We start from the raw sequence: 24,188 nt of genomic DNA on the forward strand, positions 1-24,188 counted from the left end.
CCCTAAACATCTCAAAGTGTCCTTGGGCAATATATTTAACCCCAGGTTGCAAAGTGTAAATGTTTCCCTGAGCAGGTGGCTGAGTTCTTGTGAATTAGGGATGCACCAATGTCAAAGGTATTAGCCGCTGCCAATACCAACGTTGTGGTATTTATTTTTATGAACTCTCCTTTTTGCCATGGAAACGCATATCTCTTTTATTTAACTGTAATTCCTACAGAACGTCTCTTCTGTCTGCAATACTCAGAAGATTTGAAGTACTAAAAGTCAGTGTTTGCACATGATTCTCGTCCATCAGATCATGTTTGCTGAAAATCGCATGCATTTAATAGAATTACATGTCCTTGCATTCAATGAAATAAAGATGAACAAAGACCGTGCGCTCACTTTTCACGTCAGCACACGGAGCAGATGAAGGATTATTTTTCTCTTTGCAGTGACAGCGGGGGACAATTAAACAACACATTCAGTGCGCCTCAACAGTCAAATGTGATCAATGTCATTTTACAAGGTTAGTTTGGAATGTTTTGGTCTGACGGCAGAAACCTTGACACCCACTGCCAAACCGAGGCTGAATAAAACATGTGAAACATTTCTCCCGACTGATCAGAAGTCGAAAATAATCGCTGAGTGTTGGATGCATTTACTATTTACGAACATTTACTAACTATTGCACTTCTGTACTTTTTAGGGGCCCTATATCCCAGGAATGATGACATCGTCATAAAGTGTAAAGAGAACTGTGGGGGAAACTTCTGTAGCAATGGAGAGTCAGGACTCAGAGAGACACGAGGAGAGCTGGAACTTTGACGGCAAACACTGACGGTTTATTTGGAGTTACGGCCGGAGAATTGACGAGACAGCTGGTGTGTCACGAGATGACACAGCGGTCGCCAAACCAATTCTGAAGAACTCTTTCTGCAGCTCGAGGTTTTAACTAGTTCGGAGTGTAATAATCAACATTCTTTATCAGTGAGACGAAACAATTATGGACCCTGAATCTAACTAGAGCTCTCGTCCATAGGAAAGAATGTGCGCCAGGGAACATACGTCCCTAAGCAGTAAGCGACCTCATGGCGGCTTGTGCTCGGTCATAGACTGGCAACAACAATGCGCCCAAGCTGCCCCGCCTTAAGAGAGATAGCAGCAATACCCAAGGCCGTAGACCTATGCCGTGGGGAAAGGAGACAGTGAGAGGAGAAAATGAACTGTGTCGAAGGTTGAATACCTAAGCAGATTATTCCCTAACGGCCCGTCCACACAGCGGCGTTGGAAGCTTCTTCCAATTCACTTTGAATGGGGTGACGTCACTTTTCGCCGAACTGCATTGTGGGAAGCAGAGCGGAGCTTTCCTGGCGTTTCAGGCTGCAAAAGTTGAGCAATGTTCAACTTTTGAAGCTTCTGAAGCTTTCGGTGGAAGCGTCAGCCAATCAAATCATAAGCCAGTACAAGCTCTAGCCAATCAAACCGCTGCTTGTGTGTCAGGGGCGGGAGATGCATGTGATTGGTTGTTGGTCGAGCTTCAGACACGCCCGCCGGCAAGCCTTTTCCAAAGCCGCTGTGTGGACGGGTCGTAACAGGAACTGGATTACAATTTTTACTGATTTAATTTGTTGAACCTATCCATCAATGTTTCCATCCATTTCCACTGGTTCTCACTCGTTCAATACACGGCCCTTGTGCACTGATGCTTCTCACACTGCAGATCGCTTTAAGTCAATCAAGTAGCGCTGCCAGACAACCTATTCTTACTCATTTAGTGTCCACCCTGGGGAAATGTATATGGAGAGGAGGTGATCATGCAAACTCAACAAAAAAAGAACCCAGCAAGAAAAGCTTAAGGAGCTTTAACATGTAGCTACTGAGCCAGTGTGCTCACAATATTTATTTATTTTTTAGGGGGAAACGGAGTAATCTTGATCCTGTTGGGAGCATATGTTCCCATTATTTTAAGAAATCGATTCTGCCATTTCAGCACAACATCTTTCACAACACGTAAACTGATTCGCTCAATACTCTCACGGGTTCTACTACAAATCTAATAAGCATTGGATTCGGTCTGATTTCAAGATAGAGGCATCGTTCGGTGTAACCCACTTTGAGTGCGGAGATTGTGCGAGATGAATAACATGTTTGTGTTGCTCTTTTGAGAGTGACAAGAGAAAGGCGGAACTTGAAAAGAGGCTGGGAGTGCTAATGAGCCTTATTTTAAGAACACAACGCCGTCATGAATATTTAACAGCTTGTCTCCTTGATGAAGCACCAACATAAAAAGTCTGATGAATTCACAAGAAAATGGTCTGTGTGAAGCCGCTGCTGCTGCTGCTGCAAAGAGGTGTGTGTGCCATATTACTGTACAATTGTTAGGCTTTATATACAATCAATCAATGTTTATTTATATAGCTCAATATTTGTCTCTGGTCTTCACAGTTTGTACAGAATATCAACTAAACTATACTATACAACTAAACCTTTACATTTTTGTAATATTATAAGAGTGATCATGAATGTATTCTATTATGACTACAACCAAAGCAACGTGCAAATATAAATACATACATAATTGACGTCCTAATCACCACAGTAGCTCATACATTGGTAAAACAGTCCGCATTGTGACGGTGTATTTAAAACAGACTGGGTGGAAGTGGCTCATTGGTTTGGGAACTGTAGGGTTGCCGGTTCAAGTCCCCGAACAGATCGAAGTAGGGGGTGTGGACTGGTTCTTGGAGAGGTCCCAGTTCACCTCCTGGGTGTTGGGGAAATATTTTCCTTGGCCCACACCTTTGGCCCAGTGTGTCAGAGTGTACTGCCCTCGCTGAGCGCAGTCATGCAACCTTGGCTGCCGTGCTGTCAGTGTTCTGTCTCCCTGTTCCCGCCTGTTGCCGTCAGCTGATAGACGTGTTATTACAGTGCGTTATCTTGTTATGCACAATGTTGATCGTTCTCTCAGAACCAGCTACATGGGTCTGGCTGGGGTCGAGATGTTCTGAACATGTCTTGTGAATTCTCCGGCCGAAGCTCCAAATAAACCGTCAGTGTTTGCCATCAAAGTTCCTGCTCTCCTCGTATCTCTCTCTTACCTCATTCACACCAACGCAACTCCGGTTCCAGCTCCGTGCTAGAGCTTTTCAGGTTCAGAACCGGTTCTTCGGATTTAGCTCCGGCTTTTTTCACACCGCCCAGAGTCCGACTGGTGCTGCGTCATTGCGTCATCGTTTGCGTCATGACGTAACTGTTTGCGTGCCTGCTTCATAAAGCCAGACCGCGCGGAAACCCCTCACAGCTCACAACGACAACAACAACAACAATGGCCGATTGTGCTCCAGCTTCCTCTGCACCTCTTCGGAAGACCAGATTCCCAGTAGGTAGCTGGTCTCTTCTGTGGACCACTGCTGCTTGTTAAGTTCCTCCATCGTTGTGTACAAACTGGATAAAACGCGGGCTTCTTGTTGTTGTTCAGGAGTTGATCCCGCCCCTGCCCCTGTCCCCGCCTCGACGTAAGCGTGACGTATGTGGTGCTTTTGCTCTGGCCGGACAATTTTTTTGGTGCTTGAAACGAACCGGATTCCGGAGCTAAGAGGCTGCTCCGCCGCGGTGTGAACAGGAAAACCCGGTGCTTTTGAAGCTCCAGCTCCGAACCGGCCCCGAAACACGGTTGGTGTGAATGAGGTATCTGAGTCTCATCTCCATTGCTTCAGAAGTGTCCATCACACTAGTGTTAATTCCGTCAGCTATTTTTTAATTTAGTTTTAGTCTTAGTCCTGTGTTAAATTTCCTTTTTAGTTTTAGTCATATTTAGTCACCTTCATCCTGTTTTTATTTAGTCAAGTTTTAGTCGACTAAAAGTCTGAGCATTTTAGTCCTATTTTAGTCGACTAAAACAGTAAACATTTCAGTCAAGATTTAGTCGACTAAAAGTCTGAGCATTTTAGTCTTATTTTAGTCAAAGAAAACTAATTATTTTAGTCTACTTTTTGTCAATGAAAACTGTTGAGTCTTTTTTAGTCATCAGATTATATAGAACATTTCAGTCAAACAAGTCTAGCCATAGTATATATAAATAAATAAGATTATCTTGTCCTTATTTGATGAAAAACTCAGGTTGAATGATTAAGAAAGAGTATCTGGTCAGGTTTGTGGTGTTTTTACCAGCTGTTTTGCTACATTGCTTCCCTTCTGATAAAACAATGCATTCGCTTTTTTTCTCCGCCTCATTGTAGCGAAAATGGGCCCAAATATCAATCAATCAATCAATCAATCAATCAATCAATCAATCAATGTTTATTTATATAGCCCAATATCACAAATGTTACATTTGTCTCAGTGGTCTTCACAGTGTGTACAGAATATCAGTATGACAATACGACACCCTCTGTCCTTAGACCCTCACATCGTACAAGGAAAAACTTCCAAAGAAAACCCAGTTTTAAAGGGAAAAATGGGAGAAACCTCAGGGAGAGCAACAGAGGAGGGATCCCTCTCCCAGGACGGACAGACGTGCAATAGATGCCGTGTGTAAATTGAAAAGATAATACATTTGCAACATAGGTAGTCCAAATGTTTGGAAATGTTTGGAAATATCACATCGTTTCTTTCTCCCAAGCAGTGGTGGCTTTAGACTTTTTTGTTGTCAGTCATTTTGACGGACAGGATTGTAACATTTCCGTCATAATCCATTATTATCCGTCGAGTGCACAATGTATCACTCACTCGCGCTGACGGGGGGGGTATTCGGTTACCGCGACCACTGCTCCTAAGCCCTGTTGTTGCCATTTTATTTTCTGTTAAATAAGGTTAGTTAGACCCGAGTCTTCCTGACAGTTCATATTGTGCCGCTGCCCGGTGTAATTCAAATGTACCGCCGCGCGCAGCACAGAAACAGCTGCTGCTCTGCCGCAGCACCGGAAATGGAACTGCTGGGAGAAAAACTGACTATCAGAGATTTAACGTTATCTTTGATAATATTTCGTCTCCTCATTTTTCGTCAACGAAAGTAAAGAGAGATTTTGTCATAGTTTTTATTTAGTAAACTACATTTTCGTCTCTTCACTTTTCGTCAACGATATTGCATGATGATTTCGTTACAGTTATTGTTTACTGCCGTCGGTGCCGTCTCGTCATCGTCTCGTTTTCGTCATGGAAAAAAAGGTCGTTGACGAACATATTTCGTCATAGTTTTAGTCAACGAAATTAACACTACATCACACTGGGCGAGGCACCAGACACAAGCTGCCCACCCATCCTAGTGCTAATGCAGAGGTCAAACTGCACAGTGTGCCACACCGGTCTACTGCCACAAGGAGACTGAATGAGCATCGCTGCTATAGACACAGATAAAAGGCAAAGTGATCAGGGGGTGAAAACACTCACTGGGGTAATGCTACCTCTTCCAGAGTAACTGTAGTTTAGGGCTGGATATCTCAGACATGTTGTACTTTGTTTCACGAGGTGTAAAGAGAACTGGATTAGCCCTAAATGTAAATTACATTCATCTGTGTTTCTATACATTTTCTACATGTCTTATCGTGTGCCAATCCTTGCATGCAGTAACGCAGAAATACCTAGTACAAGGATGGGTTAAATGCACAGGTCAAATGTCTTTCTTCTGTCTACATGTACATACGTTTGACGAATAAAGAGGGTTTCCTTCCAATCGTCCATTTTTTTACATTACATTGCATTTAGCTGACGCTTTTATCCAAAGCGACTTACAATAAGTGCGTTCGACCAACAAAATAAAAACTTGAAGAAAACAGAATCATAAAGTACATCAGGCTTCATAGAGCAAAAACATTTCAAGTGCTACTCAACTGTCTTTAGATAAGCCAGCCCTTTATTAGTATATAAGTGCTCTGTTAGTAATTCTTTGTTAGTCATTCTATCGCTCGAAGTGGAGTCGAAAGAGATGAGTTTCAGTCTGGAAGGTGTGTAAGCTATCTGCTGTCCTGATGTCAATGGGGAGCTCATTCCACCATTTTGGAGCCAGGATAGCAAACCCACGTGTTTTTGCTGATGGGAACTTGGGTCCCCCTCGCAGCGAGGGTGCAGCGAGTCATTTGGCTGATGCAGAGCGTAGAGCACGTGCTGGGGTGTACGGTTTAACCATGTCCTGGATGTAGGAAGGGCCAGATCCATTCGCAGCATGGTAAGCAAGTACCAGTGTCTTGAAGTGGATTCTAGCAGTTACCGGAAGCCAGTGAAGGGAGCGGAGGAGCGGCGTGGTGTGGGAACATGTAGGAAGGTTGAAGACCAGACGAGCCGCTGCATTCTGGATGAGTGCAGAGGTCGGATGGCACATGCAGGTAGACCAGCCAGGAGGGAGTTGCAGTAGTCTAGGCGTGAGGTGACGAGAGCCTGGACCAGAACCTGCGTCGCTTTCTGGGTCAGCTGGGGACGCATCCTCCTGATGTTGTAGAGCGTGTATCTGCAGCAACGGGTTGTAGCAGCGATGTTTGCAGTGAAGGACAGGTTGTTATCTAGGATCACACCCAGATTCCTTGCAGTCTGAGTCGGGGGAACAACAGAGGTGCCGATGTTGATAGTCAGGTCAAGAGTGGGACAATCTTTTCCCGGAAGGAAAAGCAGCTCAGTCTTGTCAAGGTTGAGCTTGAGGTGATGAGCGGACATCCACTGAGAGATGTCAGCTAGACAAGCAGAGATGCGTGCGACGACCTGGGTCTCTGAGCGGGGAAAGGACAGAATTCATTGGGTGTCGTCAGCGTAGCAGTGGTATGAAAAACCATGCGGGCTAATGACTGATCCAAGCGAGTTTGTATACAAAGAGAAGAGGAGGGGACCGAGAACAGATTTCTAATTTCTAATTTCTAATTCTAAAACTAAAAACAACTCATTGCAAACTGCACTTAAAATGTCCTGAACAATATGCAAAGAGATGTCCACACGGCAAAAGAGGACAAGTTTTAAGGTGTAGGGGGAAGGGGGAAATATCCTGGAAGGTGCTAAGTCCCGAGGACTCACTTTGTTGCTAGGTAACAGCATGGGCACTGGTCCTATTTCAGGAGAACAGGTTCACTGTCCAAAATAAATAAAGATGGAAGGAACACACAATGAACCTCTGGAGCGGGGTTAAGTCACGGCACTCGGCAAACACCAAGCAGTGTGGCTGTAACGGCCTGAGGTGTGTATGTTTGGTGATTAGACGATCAGTGACCGTACATACAATATATACTTTTGATTTTCAAACTGTTTACTGAGGGGAAATGGGCTATTCTCAACCTTGACGATAGCTGCTAAAGATAAAACTTTGAATTTGCTAATTCAATTCTGTATTGTGTGAGGATAAATATGAACTTCTGTTGTTCTAAAGGAATAATAGGTCATCTTTGAAGCCTCTGTGAAAACTCAAAAGATAGATGTAAATGTTGTATGTCCTTCGTTTTCAAATATAACATGTAAGCAAACAGCCTCGTAACTAAGACTCCTTATCAAAGCAGGCTGGTTTTATCTCATTAAAGCCGGCGAGAAAGGGGGAGGGAAAAAAGAAAATCTAGTTCCAAAGGGAAATGAAACAGTTTTGCCCGTATTTGCTTTGTTATTTAGCGAGAACAGCTCAAATTAATTACTCTCATATTCCTGAACTCTATTCATTATTCTAGCGGTAAACACATTAGTCAAATGCAATGCCTCTGAGCACACCTGGCTTCCTTATCTTCCGTGCACTAGACGGGAGGGTGTTTTTTTTTTGCTTTCCAACGTGCTGCAGGCAGAGTATCAAAGAAACCCAGTGCCATTTGTGGGATATGGTGCCTGCCGCCTCGTCTACCGATAGCTGCCTCCCAGGAAGCCTTAATGTATGAGATTTGTCAGTGTCAATTTCCCAGCTAATCTCTCTGGTCCACCTCGCTGCTGTATCTGCCGCCCATTCATTCTGCACCTCTGTCTCTACCTGCTCACACTATTCCACGTTGGGTTTAACGGCAAACGGGAAGCCGGCGGATCGGAAATATGCATCAGTGGAAGCTGATCTGCGGCGCGACCCTGCATGTGCATCCGGCAGAGTTGATGGACATCCAAGGGAAACTGAGCTGGCTTTTATGTAAATGTATTCCTGCCACTTGTCAACAATGGCCCAATTAATACATTTTCACTCATTGTAACCCTTTTGACAAGTCATACCAGAACAATTGGGTTACAATTGACTATTCACCAGTCGTACTTCCAAAACACTATGATGGAATAAAGTGAATATTGTGTTGACTGAACAACAAAGCCTTATTTACTTTTGGCAGAAATAGTGTTAAGCTTGGAGGGAAAGGAAATACTTGAGTCAATATCACCATACGTTGCATTTGAGACTTCCCCATTTCCAAAAAGATGTTCCATTAAACTTCATATTCATTGTATATATATTGTATATATACATTGTATACGTTATGCTGTTAGAAATGGATGTTGGTCAAGCTCCCACAATTTTTATAAATTAAATGCAAGTACATGCAAACAGCAAAATGTATCCACCCTGGCATGGACACAATTCAAAGAGTAAATATATTGTAATTACATAGTGAGTATAAAATGTAAATTTTCAGAAAGCTATAGTCCCTTTCTCAACAATATATTTCAGTTAATGGAAAAAGTATTTGGATAATAATGAAATGATGGCAAACTATTTGTACCATGTCCACCCTGTCATGGGAAGGCTTGCTGACAGGGTGGACAAAGGTACAAATAGTTTGCCATCATTTAATTATTATCCAAATACTTTTTCCATTAACTGAAATATATTGTTGAGAAGCTGTCTGAAAATGTACATGTTATATTATGTATGGAAGGCTTGCTGACAGGGTGGACATGTTTGGCTAATATTAGCATTTAATGAGCACATGGTGGACCTTCAGTTACTGTAGCAACATGATTCAGTTAGCAAGGTGACTGTGTACTGTTTAACAAAGATATTTCCAATTTCTGAAAGGTTTTTCTATTCATTGACATTTCACTATGACAGAGTGGACATGTTAAGCTTGATAACATCCAACTACACACATAATATGATTAAAATGTCGAAATATAAGTTAAAACTTACTTTGCACCTAGCCAATGTCTATTGAGGAAAGACAAAATGGTGGTAGTGATGTCACTGAAAACATCAGTTACCCCTTATGACAGGGTGGACCGCAAATGTCAGGAACACATGAAAAATGTTCAATATTATTATGAAAATAGAATACACATGATGGACAATACAACCATATAATTATTTGTTAAATGTAGTATAATTTAAGCACTTATTACACACACTGTAGTTAGCAGAGCAGAGTGCGTGATATGCCAAAATCACGTACATCCAATGGTACGAGATCAATAAGGTATACAATGAAGGAAACACACTTCAAGAGACTTATCATTGTTCTGATATGTTTGGCCTTTTATAATAACACCTCATTATTCTGCTACATGTTCATGATAACTGAGAGTTACTTTATAGTGATATCGACCCACTTGATCGTTTTCTTTAACATCTTTAAGATGAAAAGTATTTTTACTTGGACATTTTCATTTTCAAATCATTGTTTGCCAACTTGACCGACCGCGAAGTGTGTTGATCTGGAGGTCCATAGGAGAGAGTACATGTCTGCATTTGGGAATGTATTGGGTGATTGGTTTGGATCCCAAAACGGGTCCCTCGACAACAAGCAATGAGATTTCCCATTGGATTTCTGTATATTGCAGAAAAGAATCAACACACTTCTTTGATACTTAACACGCTGTGATCAGATTTCTGAAGGATAAATCAATTAACTGAAATGAAAAGCTGAAATAAACAAACGACATCACGGTCTCATGGCTGCACACATCAACTAATCTAATGTCAGCCTGATGACGTTTAGTCGTTTATTTAGTCGCTTGTTAGCAACCGCCATTTTTATGACACATAGAAGCCGCGGACATTAACGTTGTTGCTGTCGTATTTTATGTCTTAGAACAAAATGTGAACATATCCACAGACGGTAATTCAGTCTTCTAACCACAAACACTTAAAAAATACCATTGACTTCAGGACGAGGGAACTTGAAGCGCTAAAATGCTATTTTCTCCGGGTTTTACTGTAGGACTCATTACTGTATCACTCTATAGCAGGGGTGTCAAACTCAATTTCATCGCGGGCAACATCAGCATTATGGTTGCACTCAAAGGGCCGGTAGTAACTTTAAGACTATATAAAAATACATGTATAAATATATCATATATATAAAATAATGTATTATATTACATCATTGCCTCTGCATTGGATTATCATCAGATAGGGTAATAACTTCATAATTAACTACGTCTGAAAGCAGAAGTCTAGGGCAAAATATTGCAAGTCTCTTCAGTGCGTATGTCCCAACATGATTTAAAAAGAAAAGCCAAATTCTGGAGAAAAAATAAATAGAAGGGACATTTTGAAATAAAAATCTAATTCTGAGAAAAGGGAATTCTATGAAAAAATGCATATTTTGAAGAAAAAAAGGCAAATTCTGAGAAAAAAGTCATATTTGAGATGCATTGTGGGACATGTAGTTTATGGGCAACGTGCTTCTGTAGCATGTAACCGTATAATAAACATATTATATTCTTTGCAAGCTCTTGTGGGGCCGCAGAAAATGAAGTCGCGGGCCGAATGTGGCCCCCGGGCCTTGAGTTTGACACCCCTGCTCTATAGAAACATTTCCCAGTGTGGCCAAGAGGTAGGGTGGGTAGACCTGGCAGATCTTTGGGGTGCTCGACCCTGGCCCTTGAATAGCCGTCTACTTGTAAAACTGGAGTGGAGGAAAGTGTGATGAGGTTCGCATTGATTTTGACATCTCCAACGATTAAAACATGACTTTGTAGGCTGTGCTAAAGAATAAGGGAGAGGAGTGGTACTGCTGGATTGTTCCGAAAAATTATGTTACGAAGTTGATGGGTTAGGGTTATTATTATACTTGTGATAATGATGAGACATCATAAGGTGAGGAATAATGAATGCATACAACAAGCTGCAAGAGCTCGTTCCACCCTGAGAGCTGAGAATGAGCTCTGAGCAGTTAACCAGGTGCAGCCACACTGACATCAACGCTCTGGGACTCAAACACAAAGGAGGGATAAACTGCTAATCAATACCGAAAGAAAAGTGTTTTGTGCTTAAGTTATTGCTCTGGCGTCTGTATAGTCAACGTGTTATTTTAACAGTGTCAAAAAGTACCATTACTCATTGGAAAAGGGGAAGTATTTATTTCAGCAGCAGAGTAGGATTTGGCAGACGAAGACGTGTAATGTCCTTAAGTTCTGCAGTGAGCAAAATGCAAATGTAGGCTACATTAAGAAAGCCCATGTTCTCTGCTCATTACTGTTGGACGCTGGCACACTGCAAAGCCTCCTGGCCAACGACATTACAGCATCACTTAATTGAAATAATTCTGCAGGAAAAAACTAAAAGAAGACCTTGACTTACATTAGTGTCACACTTCAGAGGATGACATTCAAACTTTACCAATGAGAGATTAGGAGCCGGAGCATCCTCTGTGCTGCAGGTGCTGGAGCAGTTATTTTCAGACTGGAATTAATTTAATTTGATTTTCTCCGCATTTCTAATGATTATCACATACTCTCTTGTTTGCCATGTTTCCTGCTGTGTGCTGCCCTACCAGCGGAGGACTGATATCGCTGCTTCAGTTTGAGAAAGTATGTGTTACACTTTTGGGAAACTTCCATATTTTAACATATCAAAACAGATGAGTTCTTCAGTGGATTTCAAATAGGCTCCCCCTTTAGTAGCATGTTTATGACACTTACTTTTTCTGTGAGTGTGCAGAATAGGTAGGCGCGATGATATAACTGGCAATATATTCAGTTTGCAGTCACTGGGTTAAGTCAATATTATATAGATACTACAATTTGTGTGTGGCTATTCATGTGTTGAAAGAACATGTAATGCCTCATGGTTTGCTTTGTCTTTGTAAACTAAAAAGAACCACTTAAAACAGGGGTGGGCAACCTCTGGTCCCCGGGCCGTATACGGACCATTCTTTTGTAACGGTTTAGAGATGTAATTCATCAGCTTACACTAGGACCAATCATTCCCAAAACACTCCTGAACACATATTGTTTATCGCTAATATCTGTAAACCTTCGAGATCTTAGGTAATCGGCAAAACATTTGCTTTCTTGTTGAGTTTGATGAGAACATTGATACTTAGGTCGAATAATATGAAGCAGAGGTCAACCACCCCTGACTTAAAATATCAATAATAATCCTTTTCGCAGTATTTCTATGAGGCCAAGAAATTAAAAAAATTGTTAGATATAGTATTTTGACCAATCATGCTGGTAAATACCTCACAATGCTAGTCATCAGTCCGTTAGCTTAGCTCAGCAAACACTCTGGGAGCAGGGGGAAACATCTGGCCTGCCTCTGTCTTGTTGTCACAGTGAGGTTGCCAACTAGGAAATGACTGTTCTCAACCCAATAAACAAATGGTGTATAACATGTTAATTAGTGAGGTGGTGGAAGATGGATTTTGTTAATTGACGACGGAGCCAGGCTAGCTGTCACTTCCTGTTTCCAGTATTTCCAGTAAGCTAAGCTTTGCTAGGCTAAACTAACCCATGCTAAGCTAACAGATGTAGCGTTCAGACATGAGAGGTATAAACTTGTCATCTATCGCTCGGCATAACAGGTAAAATGTGTTTGTCACAATTCCTTTAACCTTAAGGTTTGTGATGCCATCAAACAAAGCGTCTCCAGTTCGGCTGCCAACAACAAAAAGATGCATTTGTGCTGGAACAGTGACAAGACACTGCTGAGACAGAGATACAGTGTGTGTGTGTGTGTGTGTGTGTGTGTGTGTGTGTGTGTGTGTGTGTGTGTGTGTGTGTGTGTGTGTGTGTGTGTGTGTGTGTGTGTGTGTGTGTGTGTGTGTGTGTGTGTGTGTGTGTGTGTGTGTGTGTGTGTGTGTGTGTGTGTGTGTGTGTGTGTGTGTGTGTGTGTGTGTGTGTGTGTGTGTGTGTGTGTGTGTCTCACCTTGACATTAATAATGTATCCGGCTGCATTCCAATAAGATCTGCAGGAACTTGGGCTTCATATGTCCAGACTCACAGCAGTGTGTCAGCTACAAAACACAGAGGACACCAACATGAGAAAAGGCTCTGAGATCTGACATTTTCTTTACAGAAGGAATGACTTCAGTAAATTGAAATATCCGAATGTGTTTTGGGATTATTTGATCAGAAAACAGGGTGACATAGAAAACATCTGCGGGGGTCCAGACTCACGGCAATACGTATGGAAACAAGCTTTGATCAAATTATAACAATGTTCTTTTTTTTTATTCCAGGCAAATTGATAATATAATTAGACAAAATGACGTCTTATGACAAATACTTACGGAAATATCATTAGTGTTTGACTAACGCGTGAAATTGAATGAAAGCCATAATGCACACACAAGAGGTTAATATTCTCAGCATCTTAAAGATTAAATACTGCGAAATAAATGCTTATTATTCTCCGTTCTTTCTTTACTCTTTATGTTTGAATGTCAGAGGTCACGCTTTACAATAAAATCCGGCACCATCTTGATCGTTGTGCAGAAATGACTCTTTGATGGTCATTTCTCTTATCTTCCTTTTTCTTTATGGGTTATTAAAGCCCGAGGTATTCATTATGTCTGACCTGCCAATCTAATTCATTCAACTGAGGACACATTGTGATTAAAGCAACCTCAATTCATCAGCCATTCATCACGATTGTACAGTACGTAATGTCCCTTTTCATAAACGCATGGCTGGAATGTGCCGGAAAACGCCTAAAATCCGTTATGAAAAGCACAGATGTGTTTTATCCTATCATTTACATATTACTCTGTATGCTACATTGATTTATTCCCCACTAAGCATAAGGCCATCAATTCGCAGCATATGACATTACGGCTCGTTCAAAGCTGAGAAATGATCATTCTTTCGATGATGTCGATGAGTTAAACCCATAGAACAGATGCACGCCTGATGTTGAATTCAAAGCACTTTGAAATTGTGGAGACAAACTGCTGAAGGTAATTACACATTGTCCAAGCTGTGTTTCTAATCATCGTCTGAAAAACTGCCACATTCAGAAGAATAAAACTATTATGTTTGAGTTGTCGTGTGGAAACTCCAGTAAAATGTCATATTAAATCACTCTATTTCCAGTGTATCTTGTAAAAATGCAATATCGGCTTTATATGCCTACACAAATATACTATGACCAGTTCAAATCTACAATGTTTTGCTATTCCTCCTCAACATGATGGGAGACAGGAGCTCTCCTATAAGGCAATTATAACTTATTAATACACGGCTTAGTTGAATACTCTATTCTGATTGGTCAATTTGGACAGAGGTTGTTAATTTCATTCATTAACAGACCACTGCTAAGGAGAACAGACCGTTGCTAAGGAGAACAGACTGTTGCTAAGGAGGATCAAGGGACTATTTGCAGTCATATCAATCCACATAAAGAAGTCCGGTAAACTTAAAGTGGACCTATCATGCTATATTTGAATAATATTTTGTAGGGCCATACCTATATAGAAACATGTCTGTGAAGTTTTTTTTTCAAAATACCAAACAGATTTTAGCCATGCCTCATTTAGCTCTATTTGCTCTATTCCAGCCCTCTCTTCACAAGGGCTGATTCTGTGGCAAATGAGCTGCAGCTGACCACGCCCCCCTTCAAAGGAGTGGGGCGAGGCACGAGCGTCATGTTACCATGCTGTTACCATGCTGTTACCATGCTGTTACCATGCCACGCAACCTCTCATTCCCCTGATAGGTGGAGAGTTGGCCATATAGGCGGAGCACCCCGTTTCTGACTTCAGAACAATTTCAAATCTGCATCAGTCTGGATCAGCTCCGTTGCAGCCCCGTTTTTAGAGATTTGGGTATGGAGGAAAAGAGAGAGGGTTTTATTTTCTGACACTTGGTGAGTTCCCTGACACACCGGGGACACATATTCATGTATAAAAGACGTACAAAGGTGCATTTGGCATGATAGGTCCCCTTTAACTAGCTAACTGTGGACAACAAACACTATTTTCTCCATCAGAAAACAAAACATAGTGGAATACTTTTTGATTGTTCTTTTTTATATTGGGTGGAGAGCACGCAACTTTGTCTTCATGTTGGTTGAAAAAAGTCTGTGCAAGGACTTTATTTTATGTATGACTTTTAGAAAAAAACTCCAGCCTTAATTTTAATTATAACCTCACAAATGGCCTGCATCGCTCCAGGGAAGTTTATTTAATTTTTGACAGTTTTCACACAACAAAATGATTTTAAACACTTTTTTCTCCCACCCACAACCAAAATTAAAATCTGAAAGTGTTAGGCTAGAACATAATGTGCTAATGAGTGCATATTAAAAATGATATATTTCCAATTGCGTATGCTGCAATGTTATTTTCCCTCCATTGTTGAGATGGTCATAAAAACATCGCAGCTTTGTGGTGTACATTATCATATAATAATGCCACTACACTGCAGTGGGAATCATTTTAATGAGCAAAACAACAGCTTTCCAGTAAAGTCCTGAGCAACGTCCAAACTCATGTAAAAATAAGACTGGACTGCAGTAATAAACCAAACGCAGGCCCTAATGGCCGACCCTGGAGACTTGATTATGCTGTTTGTGTAACTCATTATAGCAGCGCTGACAGTAAAAGCCATCATAGCGGCAAAAACCTCAGCATAATGACTCAGTGACTGTGAAACAACATGTAAACTGAATGTGTGAGACGCAGACACAAACACTCATGAATCATTTCAGTTCCAATCCATTTTCACGCACGATGGATAAATTAACATTCAGCTCGGAAAAGGTCACTTTATTTTTTTCAAGCTGAGCTGTTTTTCACTTTCTGCCATATAAAAGCAAATATCCGTGAAGGTGTTTAGGAAATATTTGATAAAAAGTCTCGCCATGTATTTCTTGCGGGTATTTATCTCCTGTCAACACTATGACAATGCCATACATCGCTAACACACTGTAAACCTGCCAGCGATTAGCATAATAAAGGCAGAAACATTAACGCAGCATGCTTCCGCCTCGTGCTTAATTCCCGTTCACTTAAAAATGGGAGAAAATATTATCAGTCTTGTCGTAAACACAAGTACAAATCCCCGCTGTTATGGCAGCCATACTGAGAGACTTCTGATGTTTCCATTCCACAGATGCAATTTGCATTTCTTTGATTTCCAGCAGCAGTGTGCAATGCCTGTTTGTGCAACAATACAGACACAGATGAATTAAGATCCATCCTTCCTGGCTGAGATTATTTATCTCCCTACTCAAGCTGTCTGAACTTGGGAAACACAGCTCCAAGTTATTCATTGCTATTCCCGTATCCGTCGCCCACTACCTCCACTGTGTCTTCTGTGCGTGTTTTAGTCAAATATCAGTCTTATACAACAGCTATTAAATACCGTTGTTTAGCCTACTTTGGTGTACACATGCGGAAGTGAACCACTGTAATGCAATGCATGCCTATAGCTGTAACCCCGCTGCTAATCCTTCAGCAGAAAATCAATTTCTCACATCGGCTTCAGCTGGCCTCAGGAAGGCAAATCACAAAACTAGTCAAACCAGCGATCCGAATCAAGAAGACTGGAATCAGATGGAGGAGAGTACAATCAAGTCGCTGCCAAAATGAGAGCATGCCGTTTTTACTCTCATCAGGCTTTTTAAAAGGCAAATATTACATAATTAGGACGAGTAGATGAACCAAAGGCCAAATGGAGTTAACATAGCTGGAGATAATGAAAGGATTAGGGGTGATTCACTTACTGAAGGTAATGGCATTTGAAATGAAAAAATAGGAATTCATTCGGAATGTGATTGACAGCTGAATATCCTGGAGTTAAACAGCACAGAGAAGACTCTGCTTGTGATGAATAAAGTCATTTGAACAACTGGTATAGAAAATATTTATGAAAAATATTTAATTTGAAATAAAATAGTGATCCTGACAGTGCGTTTAGAAATATCAAACAGAGAATACAGTAAACACAAATAATAAATATGAAACTCAAAAAATAAATTAAAAACGATATATTAAAAAAAGGAAATAAACGTTATATTGATGGATGAATTAATTTGAACAACAGATATAGAACAGATTTCAGAGTAGAACATGTATTTATATGTATTATAGCAATCCTGACGGTGCTTTGAAACTTACCAAACAATAAATAAAAAACAGTAAATACAAATAAGAACATATGCAAAGCAAAGAAGATAGTGAGATAAAAATGAAATATAAAAGTATGATCGATACAGCTACAGAATTTAGAATAAAACATTTTTCTCTATTACTTTGAATCAAAATAGCTGACAGTGCTTTCAAACCAAATAACAAAAATATCAACACAAAAAATAGTGAGATAAAAACTCAAACTGTAAAATAACAAACACTTAAAAGGTCAAATATCCAGGTGTGAAAAAGTAGAAAAAAGCACCTTTTGGAAAAGAGCGAGCAGATGAGCACTGACCCAATCTGACCCACTTATCCCTGATTTATGGTTTATGGTCCCTCAGCAGACACAGCTTTGTTCTGGGGGGTCATAAATCTCCTGCACCTCAGAGCCCATCAGCTGACCCGCCCGTCTCCCTCCCTCCTACAGTCCCGTCCGCACAGCTCTCAACACAAGGCAGAAATCACCCAGCCACAAGCTGGGCAGTTAATCACCGAGACAATAGTATGAAATAGAGCCAAAGCCGGGCCCGGCAGGAGATTCACGCAATCGCTAAAGCACTCACACGGGACAGCCGGGGTTTACCTGTTTGGTAACCTCTAGTCTCAGCAGGGGGGGGAGTTTCTTAATTCCTGAAAAGTGAAATAAAAGTTCTCACAACTAAGCTATAGTGGGAGTGCACCTGTAAGGATTCGTCGTGATGTGAGGACGCCACAAACTGTACACAAATGTATGCATCGAGCCATGTGAACATAATTTCCTCTGGGAGTTATTATGAGACGCATAAATACAAGACTCTGGGGAAGTTGGAGACGTAAACATTGCACTCTGCAGGGGAATTTCTGCAAGCCTGAATGTGTGATTTCTTGTCTCGATAAGATGTCATGACATGTCTCAATGACGGTGTCGACAATGAGGAAAGAAAGACGGAATAAAAACACGGCTTGCAAAGCGAACACGAGGGGATTTTAATTTGATGAGGATGAGAGACGCGTGAGAGATGGAGGGAACCGGAGACAGGTTCCTGAGAGGAAAGCTTTCGAAGAAGAAGCACCGTCATGAGAAAAAACAGCACTCACCTCCTGTCTAAAGCATGTGAACGCATCTCTGCGCGCGGTCCTTTTCACAGTGAGAGGGAGCTCTGCCGGTGCTCTGCGCTCGCCACCGGTCTAAATGATCTCCGTGACTTATGCGCGAGCAGACAATCGGCTCTCAGACAAGTGGGATAAACACTCATTGTAAAGTGAGTAGCCAGGCGATTTGTTTTGTGTCTTCCCACTGCCGCGCACGGATGTTCTTTCCCTCTCTCTTCACTCGACTCTCTCAAGAGACTCCCCCCCCCCCCCCTCCACTCCTCGCAATCCCACAAACCCCCCCCCCCCTTTCCCCCCAAAGCACAACTCTCCTCGACAAGGTGCCACTAACAGTTTCTGCAAACCCTGCCTTCTCATTGGTTCCTTCCACCCTGCGCTCTTCCACTTTCTCCAGGTTTTGTTTCAGTCTTAAAGGAACAATGTATTCGCCTCCCGAGACCCCCACATCCTGCAGCTCATGATGAGGAGTCTTGGGCAAAACTAATTACAGGTTAGCGTCGGCGCAGCGGGACAGACTTCAATAATTCATGAGCTCAATTTAAGGGGCGACGGCAGAAGTGTAAAGAAAACCGAGCCGAATTACATTTGTGTCTATCGAGGAATAAAGGTGGCAGAAATATAACGGGATATCAAGTAATGCCAGATGTTTATCGATGCTTCTCAGCGGCCGAGGATATGTGACAGCATCCACAGGTCTCAGGTGCCTGGCCTGTTACTGCACAACAGGGAAGTCATATGTTTCCAGAAGGGAAGAGGAAGCTAGTTAAATAGAGCAGGCATCCGGCCAGAGGCTCTTGTTTAAAAGCAAGATAACCCGATGAAATCCTTTAATAAAGGTAATGGTTGTGTTTTGGCTTGAGCATGAGTACACACGGCTTAACAAATCTGACTTGATTCAATCTTGAAAACGACAATCCAATCTTTTAGATGTTCTTTTTGAGGACGTATTTGATGTATCTCACAAGAGGGAATTTGGTTCCTATTCCCGATATGACTACAGATCATATTGGCCCTTCCATCGTGTTTTATTTGTCAGATAGTTTCTAGATGTGTTTATCTTCACAGTTCACTTGTTTTTGAGATGTTTTCATTTTAGAATTTTTTATTTCTACTCTTTTAATTTTACAATTGTGCAATGCCTTGTTTTTTATGCTGCTGCAATGCAAACATTTCCCAAATTGGGATCAATAAAGTACCTCTGATCTAATATTATCGTACCTGCTGAAAGCTAGCACCTACAGTCATTTCAAATATAGTGACGACACTAGGCCAACTTTAATTTACGCGAATATCCAAAAGCGGTATGGAAGGTTTCTACAATCTGTACAATCACTTCCTACAGAATTCCACATGCAATCTGGTTTGTTTTCAAGCATCGGTGAGAATTTAGAGCCAATTCGTAAATGTAAAATAAGTTGATGTCCGAGTCCAGTTGTCGGTGAACAGACGGCAGTGAGTTTTCTCGAAGGCTTGTCACCGCCGGTTGCATAACTCGTGGCGTATCGTGTGATTTACTCCACGTCGAACCTGCTGTCGAACACGCAGAGCACGGAGTGAGCCTTTTCGCAGGCAAGAAGCACTATTTATAATGGATGAGACAAAACAAAGGGGTTATTACTTATTCAAAAAGCTGTGACTTTGACATCTTCTCACAAAGCACGATCTATTCTTTCACACACACATACGGGAATTGGGCCGAGGGCGACACCGTACTTCCGGTATCCGCCATTTCACGCGAGGTGCAAGCAGAATATCATAGTCTATTGCCATAGTCAATATCTAGTCAACTCTAAAATACCACATATATGCAACGGCATGATAATATTATTGTGACAAGTGGGGTATTCACCTGGTGTTTCCAGAAGATAGACGTAGATGCAGCCAAAATCGACGACGGCCACTTTCGAGGGTCGGTGTTTCCATACGTCTGCAGGCGGTCTGTAAGGGCAATCGGACAACCCACACAGCTCTAGTTGGTAACGACCGAGAGCACACCCCTCAAGCCCAGAGATGTAATCCGAAGACATGCAGCGATTTCTTCGGTCGTTAATTCAGAAAAAAAAAACAGTGCGCTCTGCCTGGCTACGTTAGCTAGCTGTTTATATTACCTCCAGGATAGCACCTCCAGGATATTTGCACCTCCAGGAAAATGGCGTTTATTATATATATATATGGCGCGCGTTGCATTGTGGGTAGCTCGTGATGTCACTGTGTGTGAAAGGATGAGGTCTATATGAAGATATGCAAGTCATTTCATGTGAATTATAGTTTACGTGTAAGGAACATTTACAAACATGTTGCAGCTTGCATTATGATTGTATTAACGGTTTGATTAAAGAAGAGTACATTGCCTATTTTTTCTAATGCAAGCTAAACAGGAATGGTGAGTCCAAGCTACTTCTGAATGAGAAATAAAATAATTCTCTCATCTAAAGGAGAGGTTGAATTTATAAATACTGAAGTGCACTCATCCTCGAGGTTATAGTGATGTTTATTCAAGTATGAAACCATTTTATTTTAACCAATGTTATGTGAAAACATTACAACAGCGATGTCTCTTATGGGTCATTTTATGATTTTTTAAAATGAATATTTAAATATGTTTTTCACTGTCGTGCATTTAGTCAAACTTCTGAAAAAACTATTTTCAGATGTTTCCTGCGACTGAGCTCCAGTGAATCCGCCGCTCAGCAGTAATCTGAACACCTGTGTTGCCTGAAGTTCCCGTGATAAATTAGACAATGCACACGTTCAGTCGCAGCTGCATCATCTGTGCTATTTGGATTTCCTTCCCGAGGCTCTTTGTGCGAATGCTGACTTTTAGAGTTTGCAGTCTTTGTCAATCTGAGTTTTCAGCGAGCACGATTTAAGTGCACTGAGAGAGCTGCAAACGGAGGGACCGTGGAGGAGTAAATATCAGCCTCATATTCAGACGTTTATTGCTAATCGTGCGGCCGGCATCAGGTGGAACAATTGGAAGCAATTATTCATGAAGGTTTCATTGTTGACTGGAGTCTGTAAGAGTTTGGTGTTCTGCTTTGTTCTGTGCTCTGCTGTTCTACTTTCACCACCTGCTCACACTGCTGCAATTTGTTTACAAAGCATATGATCTGATGAAGAGACAGCCTACACAAATATAACTTTTCTCTAAAATTAATTCTGCTTTTTGGGGTTTTACCCTTCCTGTAGTGTGTGCTGAGGTTTTGATGCATGTAAATGGTCTGCAAAGGCTACGATCCCTGCCCCCCCCCCTCGAATAAGAATAGATAAGATGCAACGTCTCCATTGGACTCCTTTGTTTACTTCCCTAACATGACGTCACTATGCAACTCTTGCGCTTCTATTGGCTAGCGCTCCAACTAGGGCTGCAACAAACGACTAATTTGATAGTCGATTAATCTATCGATTAATGAAACGGTTAATCGACTATTCGGACTATTATGCCTTGCACAATTTCTCAAACGCTCTTATTTAGCCATCAACTTTTAGATTTAGCTTGAGGTTGTTTAGGCATGTGGAAACTAACAATGAAGACAATAAAGATGAATACTTGATTAAAAAATACATATTATTAAATTAACTAAATAAATTGTTTACAAAATGAACATTGCTTTTCATTTAAATTAAATAAATAATATTTCACATCAAAAGAAACAACAGTGTTTTAGCAAATAATAAATAATGTGATGACAGAACTGTAAACAGAATAGCTGAAACTTTAACAAACTAACTCATTCAGTTTCCTCTAATCATTAACCCCTGTTTGTATAATGTAGTTAGCTCCGTGTGTTGCTGCTAGCATACAGAACACCTGACGTGAACACGTTACTCGTGGACGGGGCTACAGAGCTGCTAGAAAGACAGTCGAACCCGGTGCATTCCTCCGTCTGGATGTGGAGCGCTTTTGCTAAATGTTTAGACAAATTGCTCGTGTTACCGCCCTCACATGCTAAACTCTTATTGCACTTTTGGCAACGAGCAACGAGATGGGTAAAGTTTAACCACACCTCGGAGCGGCGTTCTCTCCGCCACCTCCGCAGTGTGTTGCTGCATGCAGCAGCCCGTGTGTAAACTGCCCCGCCCCCTCCCACACAGACCAGGGAGAGAGATCTCGTCTGATCGAAAATACATAATTGACGCATTTGTTTGTCTTTTTACATATTATAAACGAGCTGGCCACACTAAGACTGCGATATAATGTTTTTGTATCAATAATACATGACATAAATTGTTTAAATGTCTCCAGTACCAATAACGTTGTAGCTTAACGCGCGTTAAACGCACGTGATGACGTCACCAACGAATCGACGACTGAATTAGTTGGCAACTAATTTGGTAATCGATTTTAATCGATTAAGTCGATTAGTTGTTGCACCCCTAGCTCCAACACATTGTAGGTGATAGGCTTACGGCCGTCCACTTCCGTGCGTTGAAGCTTCAACGCTTCTGCCCATTCGCTTTGAACGGGGTGACGTCACGCTTTGCCGAACTGCATTGTGGTTCCGTCACTTCGCTTTGCTCGCTTCAAAAGTTGAGCAATGTTCAACTTTTGAAGCTTCGACGGAAGCGTCAGCCACTCAAATCATATGCCAGTACAAGCTTTAGCCAATCAAACTGCGTGCTTGTATGTCCGGGGCGGGAGATTCATGTGATTGGTTGTTGGTCGAGTTTCAGACACGCCCGCCGGCAAGCTTCAACGCACGCCGCCGTGTGAACGCTGCGTAAGGGGCGGGACATCTCTAAGTTGTTGGCTAATCACAACAGAGCCTGCCAGCTAACCAATCAGAGCAGACTGGGCTCTGGTTTCAGACAGAGGGTGAAAAGAGGTGCTGCAGCACAGGCAGTATGATAAAAATAAAGACCTTTTTGAACATTAAATCATGGAGACATGTCCCAGTAGAGACACAAAAGACAAAGTGCTGCAATTATACTGCAATTAGGACATCTCATTAGTCCAGTTTCCTAATTTCACTGCAAATGATATTAATTGTGCACTTCTTTTATTTAAAATCACCATTTTCTTCATTACCCAAATTGAAGCTGCCTTAAAAAAAACTCATAAATATATAAATTGATGAATAAATCAAGCAGTCGCCTTCAGGTCCACATCTGTAACGTCAACCTGAGCACACCTCCACTCTCTGATCAAAGCTGCCTCGTGCTTTCATCAACAGCTGGTGTGCATGTTTTAAAAAGGGAATGGCAATGTGGCTTGGTTATGAAACCCGTCTCAACCCTCCCCTCCACCGAGTCTCCAAACAAACAGCTTGCCTTTGGTCTTTTATGTCACTGTCATTGATGCAGAGAATCCACTGTCTTCCTTTGATTCTTTGGCACTTTGCAAGCTTCAGTCGAGCAATCCATTAGCTCCCATTATCATCTCCACCGTCATAATTAAAGACAACAACGACACCCGCACCCTCTCAAATGTATCATTTTGATCAGGTATGATTTTAAAAAAGTATAATCAAGACGACTCTTGAGTGAGTAATGATTTTATCGTTCAGTCTACGAAATGTCAGAGAAGTTAATTGCTTTTAAATTGCTGTTGATTAACTAATTGAATAATTGACTGATCATGCGACCACTAAAAAGCTACCGATTCAACCCCTGACTTGTAAGATCTTATTTAAGCTTTGGACGAATGGATATTATTGCAGTGTTTTTTTGTATTTCAGTACATTGCATTCCTGCTCGTAAATAACCCTTTTTTTTCAATTTTACAGTAATCTGGTTACGTATGTTTTTAATGTAACCATGGATACAGGTTTTGTTTCATGTATTTATTCTGATTACGTAACCCTTAACATAAGAATGATCCCAACAGGTTTCAAATAGTTTGGTTTAAAGTGGGACTTGTCTTGGATAAGGAAATGATAACAC

General features: G+C 41.4%; 1 protein-coding gene across 3 annotated transcripts in view; it reads right to left on the minus strand.

Annotated features, from left to right (window-relative positions):
• mgat4c (mgat4 family member C) overlaps positions 1–24,188 on the minus strand; it is a 174,866-nt gene that overhangs the window by 119,169 nt on the left and 31,509 nt on the right. For 2 of the 3 annotated variants that reach the window (XM_034085979.2, XM_034085980.2), the window contains exons 1-2: positions 18,291–18,475; positions 13,007–13,094 (exon numbers count right to left, since the gene is read on the minus strand). The exons of the other annotated variant lie outside the window; for it this stretch is intronic. The gene's annotated coding sequence lies outside the window, so the exon portion shown is untranslated. Of the gene's footprint in view, positions 1–13,006; positions 13,095–18,290; positions 18,476–24,188 lie in introns of those variants that run through there. 3 annotated transcript variants of the gene reach the window in all.

The sequence above is a fragment of the Pseudochaenichthys georgianus genome, chromosome 6 (assembly GCF_902827115.2).
Source record: "Pseudochaenichthys georgianus chromosome 6, fPseGeo1.2, whole genome shotgun sequence".
NCBI classification, from domain to species: Eukaryota; Metazoa; Chordata; class Actinopteri; order Perciformes; family Channichthyidae; genus Pseudochaenichthys; species Pseudochaenichthys georgianus.